Raw genomic sequence first — 6,000 nt, forward strand, 5'->3', positions numbered from 1 at the left:
GATCCCAGGCCACTGTCCTTGCTGCTTACTGCTGAGATGCTTGTTGTCACAGTCCCAAGGGGGCCACCAGCCCCAGCAGCCACCCTCAGGGTGCTGAAAGCTTAGGCGAGGCCGGGGCCCCCTGAATCTAGAGCCAGCTTTCCTACATGTCCTCAACAGCTGTCCCAGGGGTCTCATCCCTCCCTCAGACTTCTGTCAAGGAGCAGTGTGTGATCCCTAATGTTAGAGGGGCCCTCTGACCTTCACCTTCTTCCACTGTCTCAGGAGATCTCACCCACCTTGCAAGTCACTTCTCTCTCTTCCCTCTCCGGAACACCTGGCATAATTTCTTCAGAGGGTTTAAGCTTTCACAAAAGACAGGAAAGGCCACTGACATCAAGTCTTCTGTTGTGCAAAATCCCTGATGCAAGCAAAGTATTAGGATGCTTGAAATGAGAGGATGGAAAAATACAGACAGCAAAGTTTTTGCTCAAATATTACCATCCTGTTTGCTCTTTTTTCAACTAGTAAACGCTAGTTAAGAGAACCATCGGGGGAGATCTGGAAGGAAGAAGAAAGGTCGCTGTGACACAGCAGCATCTTCAGAGGTGCCCAGGCAGGTAGTCACTGCCCCTGTAGTGATCTCCTGTGTTGTCCCTCAGAGAATGCTGGGGCGAGGCGGGATGGGGAACTAGGGGTGGGGATGTGGCCTCTAAATCTATATTGCTCCATTGGCAGTTCTTCATTTGCTCCTTTCATGTCCTCTTTCTTATTCATTGCATTCTTCTTTGTCTTTCCTCAGCATAATTTCAAGTTGTGTTCCCAGGTACTACATGACTGGTACAGAGTTGCCTACACTTTGTCAAGGTACCCCAATACCACCAAGGCCTAATGCTGAGTGGCTAGTCACTGGGTCAGCTTAATAAAGAAAATAGCCCACAACCCAGCCTTGGTAACATTCAGATACCCAGATAAGATCGAATGTGATTTGAAGGTTGAGCAATCACCCTGCAAGCGTTTAAGCCAGTTTAATCCATAACTGTCTCCTTCATGAAGCAACATTAGCTTTTTGCTGCAACCTGGGCTTCTCATGCTTTTTTGCATGAATGCCTTCTTCTTGCTTTCTTTCAAATTGTAGCAAATGTGAATTTCTGGGCCACTCAGTGTTTTCCATTTCACTCATTTTACATACTTATATCTGTTCAATATTTATAAATATTTTAGCTTGTGAAAGCTGTTTAGTATATTTCCATTATCTACCTTTGTTGTAGAACATCTGCTTTGTTTCATATGCTCAATACAAGAAAAAAAGTTTTTGAGGTAAACAAATATGCAGAAGGTTATACGAGTTTGCAGGTCACGATTTTCTGTGTTCTTTTTCCATCACAAATTGCATCTCACTTCTCTTCTCCACATATTTTTATCCTACAGAACAGAGGTCGGCACACTACTTCCCGTGGGCCAAATCTAGGCTACACTTCATTTTGTAAATAATGTTTTGTTGGAACACAGCTGTTGTGCCCATTCTTTTAAGTGTTATCTCTGGCTTCTTTCACACCATGGTGTCAGTGCCAAGTAGTCACGATAAAGACTGTATGATGTGCAAAGCCTAAAACACCACTACCCAGATCTTCACAGAGGACGTTTGCCGATCCTAGCTGTGGGATAATAACACTAACCAAAAATCCTTTCTGTCACCGAATCTTAGAGTTTCAGAGCTGGAAAGAATTTTAGTCTAAGAACGTCACTTGACAGAAGATAAAACAGGCCCACACAGGAAACAACTTTCACTAAATGCTTATTATGTGCCAAGCACTGTGCCTCAGCAAATATTATCTCCTTGAGTGCCCACAACCAATACTATTTCTTGTGGTTTTTTATAGATGAGTAAATCAGGACAAAGAGCTTAAATAACTCACTCATGGCCACATAGCTATTATAATAAACGGAGCTGATGGTGCTTGGCTCAGGGAGTAGGACTGCAAAAATTGAAAACAGAACCATTGCTTCATTCAGCCTCTAAGCTAAAGAATTTTCTGTAAGACCCGCAGAAGGTAAGTGTCAGAACTGAGGTAGTGCCTGCTTTCTTGGTCTCCCTTAAAATTCAGTAAAAGTCAAGATTTTTATTGACCTCTATGCTCTGTGACCAAGGAAAGAATGGGGCCTTCTTTGCCTGTCTTTCCTGAATCTTGACTAAAAATAAAGTGACCATCGGCTGTGGGGTAGGACTTCCTGTTCAGGTGTCAGTTTTTTGCTAGGTGAGTCACACAGCTATGGCTGTTTCCTGGAAACTTCCTTGGGGTTTGACTAACTCCTGAAAAGTCTGCACAGAGTGGAAATGGACACCCGTTACAGGTCCCTCTGCTTCCATGAGGAAATGGGACTCCTCCTCCTCAAGAAATCTGTTATGGCTTAGCCTTTCCTGTGTTCAAAAAGTACAACAGAAACCACTATTTGGGGTGATAAAATTCATAGCTAACATTTCCAATAGGAACAACCTGGGGAAATATGCTGTAAGAATTACTGATTCACCAGAAAATTAAGTGTCTATTGATTACAATAATACCTGAAGCTTCAGGGTCATTGGGATCCACATGATCGGGACTCCCAAACCCTCAACACCTATGCCCTGGCCCTGCTGCCTTAGAAATGTATACTTCTCACTTTTTGTCAAACTTACCTTCGTGTTGTAACTTCTCAGTGTTTTGTAATTTGGTTCTCTCCTTGGGTTTCTGATACTGTCCTTCCTAAATATTTTTTTCCTGAAATGAAGGCTTTCTCAGCGCTTAAACCAGGCTGCTCTTCTACTACAGAAAGTCCCACAACTGGGCAGGTTGTTGTCTCCATGTAAGTATTATCTTCCGCTGGGTGCCTGAAATGGAACAACCTAGTAATCTTCTATTTCCCTAGTCAGTTTATATTCCCATCTCCACCTTGACTTCTTACCATGCTCCTGCTCTCTGACCCACCTCATCGAATTGGAATGCTTCAAATATCCACACCAATCTGTTTCATGTCCCTGTCCTGCCTTGCTCCTTACATTTGATAAGAAGCCCCTTCTCCTATGAGAGGTCAGATGTTTTCCATCACATCATATCTCAATGTCTCAGGGAACTTCCATGGACCATTTCCCCATCTTCAGGTCTGGATTAAAAGTCAAGTCACACGAGGGGCATCTGGGTGGCTCAGTTGGTCGAGCATCCAACTTCGGCTCAGGTCATGATCTCATGGTTCGTGGGTTTGAGCCCTAACTTGGGCCCTGTGCTGACAGCTCAGAGCCTGGAGCCTGCTTCAGACTCTGTCTCCCTTGCTCTCTACCCCTCCCACCCCCCCCCCCGCCTCTCTCTCTCTCTCAAAAATTAATAAATATTTTAAAAAATTAAAAAAAGCCCAGTTAAGTCACCTGAGCAGCAGCCTAGCATGCCAATTCGTAAGAGGTTAAAAAAAAAATCCCTGGGATAAATCATTATAGAATTACAGTACCAGTTAATACAGGTTTTCATATATAACCATAAAATATAAATTGGTCCCCCTCCTACCGAATGGAAGTTAAAACCAGACAAAACAGCAAACAAGCAAATTCCCCTCCAACTCTGATCTACTACAAGTGAGTTTTTATGATCCCATGGCAGGATACAACCCTAGTGTTGCCACCACACTGAAACTGACCAGTAGACAATTTTTTTGGAGTCAGCTGAAATCCTCAAACCCAATAAAGTGGAGAAGCATAAATGCGTATTTGACTTATGTGAAATCAATGAAGATGAGCCACCAACGGGAGAGCAAGAACAAAAATGAGAGCTGAGCAAATAAGAATTTAAATAGTATGAACAATTCTGCCGGCTGGTCTCCTCACTGCTCATGTGGACCTACAACAGTGTTGTCAGATAGGAGGAAAACAAATCCCTAGAGTTAGTGGGATTACCATATTACCAATACCCATCTTTATTATCTCATTCTTCACCACACAGACACTGAACTCATTGTTATCATCAGCATCCGTCCTCATAGTGAGTCACCATTATTACGACCAGAGCCAGGCAAAAATATGAAGGATGCATGGTGAGTATTTAGTATCATTGTTTTCCTTTTTTTTTTTTTAATGCTTCTGTTCTCCTTATCTTGCTATCCTATAATTTAAAATATGGTAGAGTTATGTTTTTAATGTGTATACTTTAATATGTCCTCTATATCACTATATATTTTACACACGTATATTTACATACTGGCATAGAGAAGCATATATACCATACCACATACACTATTCTACATTTGATGTATAGGATTCTCAAGGATTACCTTGAGAAAATATGATTATCACTTTGCTCTTGGGACTTTGCAACCCAATGTCTACATTAGCCACAACCAACTAAAACTACAGAGTAATGCTACCTTTTAGGAAACCTAATAAATGCTACTAAACATGTTATCTGATTTAAAAAATCACAATAGAAACCAAGAACTAGAGAACAACTGGGAACCTTTTTGCCAACAGGAAATCCAGGAAAAAGAACTTGAAAACATATTTTGAACAAAGCCTAAAGCTAACATGCTTAACTTCCATTCTTAGAATTACCAAATGACCAGTTTTGAGTAAAAACGCTGAAATGTAAGACGGTTCTAAGTAAGTTAAATGCTGTATGTTTAGTGCCTCAAATAAAGCCCTTGTTTTGAATTGGAATTTTATAGGAAATAAGGTAGGCCATTTCCTTCAAAGGTATGCCATTTCCTTCACATGAAAGGTCAGTTTTTTCCCTGTCCTCATTAAATAAATTGTAGCCACTTATTTAAATAATATCATCTTATTGAAAATTCAGATTATTAGCCTCTGTCAATTTTGGTTTGCCTCCTTTTTTATGTATCTTCTGGCATTTATTCTGAATTAGCTGTTTCCATCATACTCAGGCCTTTCCTGTGGTAAAATCAAATAAATCAAAAAACAAATAAAAATCTCCTTTGACCCCATATTCTCTCTGCCCAGTGTTACATCATATCACTTTCCACCCAAACTTAGCTAAAGCTATTTGTAAATTTGAAACTTGACTTATTCAGCCTTCTAAGTGGTCTCCTTGATTTAATTAATTCCTGATCCAATCCATTCCCCAAACCATGAATAACTTTCCTAAAATACAGATCTTATCATGACACTCTCAATCTTTTTTTTTTTCTTAACTTTTTAATTTATTCTTGAGAGACAGAGCATGAATGGGGGAGGAGCGAAGAGAGAGGGAGACACAGAATCTGAAACAGGCTCCAGGCTCTGAGCTGTCAGCACAGAGCCCAACGCAGGGCTCAAACCCACGAACTGTAAGGTCATGACCTAAGCTGAAGTTGGACGCTTAACCTACTGAGCCACCCAGGCGTACCATGACACTCTCAATCTTGAACTCCTTCTATTGCTCTCTGTTTCTCTAGGATAACATCTTGATTTGTGTGTAAAGTTCTCTACCACTCTCAGCCCTTGCTGCTCACTTACACCAGTGGCTCTAGCCCAACAATCTCTCCTGTTCAGTTCCTCAGTTGTGCCATGCTTGGTCTCTCCTCAAAAGTAACTAACTCACTCACCCTTTATTGCTCAGCCTAAATGTCTCTTTTTCATCAGGGTCTTTGTTGGGGTTCCTTGCCACATGCTGTCACTATACATCCCTCTTATAACATTCACCACATTTGTAATAACTGCTTTAATGCATGTACCTAAATTCCATGAAGGTGGAGACATATCTGCCTGTCTTCTCGACCCCTTTAACTCCAGGACTGAGTACAGTGCCTGGCAGGTAGAATGGACATGATAAATATTTGTGAAATAAGGAAATAATATTATGATCTAATAACATAAGGGTTCTATTTTGGAATCTTACAGATAAAACATTTCAAATTCTCAGTCACCCCTTTCTTTCAGTATTATTTCAGTTGGCTTTATCTTTCTAGAAGAAAAATGTTTTGCAGTCCTAGAATGTGTAATCTATTTAACAGACTCAGACTCTGCCATGAATGGAGAACATATTCAGTAGTCATTCAATA

At 40.9% G+C, this 6,000-nt stretch overlaps 1 long non-coding RNA gene across 2 annotated transcripts in view; it reads right to left on the reverse strand.

Annotated features, from left to right (window-relative positions):
• Nucleotides 1–5,758, reverse strand: part of LOC131509411 (uncharacterized) — a 56,429-nt gene extending 50,671 nt beyond the window's left edge. For both annotated transcript variants that reach the window (XR_009260492.1, XR_009260484.1), the window contains exons 1-3: nt 5,674–5,758; nt 2,660–2,851; nt 279–400 (exon numbers count right to left, since the gene is read on the reverse strand). This is a non-coding gene — a long non-coding RNA (uncharacterized LOC131509411). The remainder of the gene's footprint in view (nt 1–278; nt 401–2,659; nt 2,852–5,673) is intronic.
• Between the last annotated feature and the right edge of the window lie 242 nt (nt 5,759–6,000).

The sequence above is a fragment of the Neofelis nebulosa genome, chromosome 1 (assembly GCF_028018385.1).
Source record: "Neofelis nebulosa isolate mNeoNeb1 chromosome 1, mNeoNeb1.pri, whole genome shotgun sequence".
Lineage (NCBI taxonomy): Eukaryota > Metazoa > Chordata > Mammalia > Carnivora > Felidae > Neofelis > Neofelis nebulosa.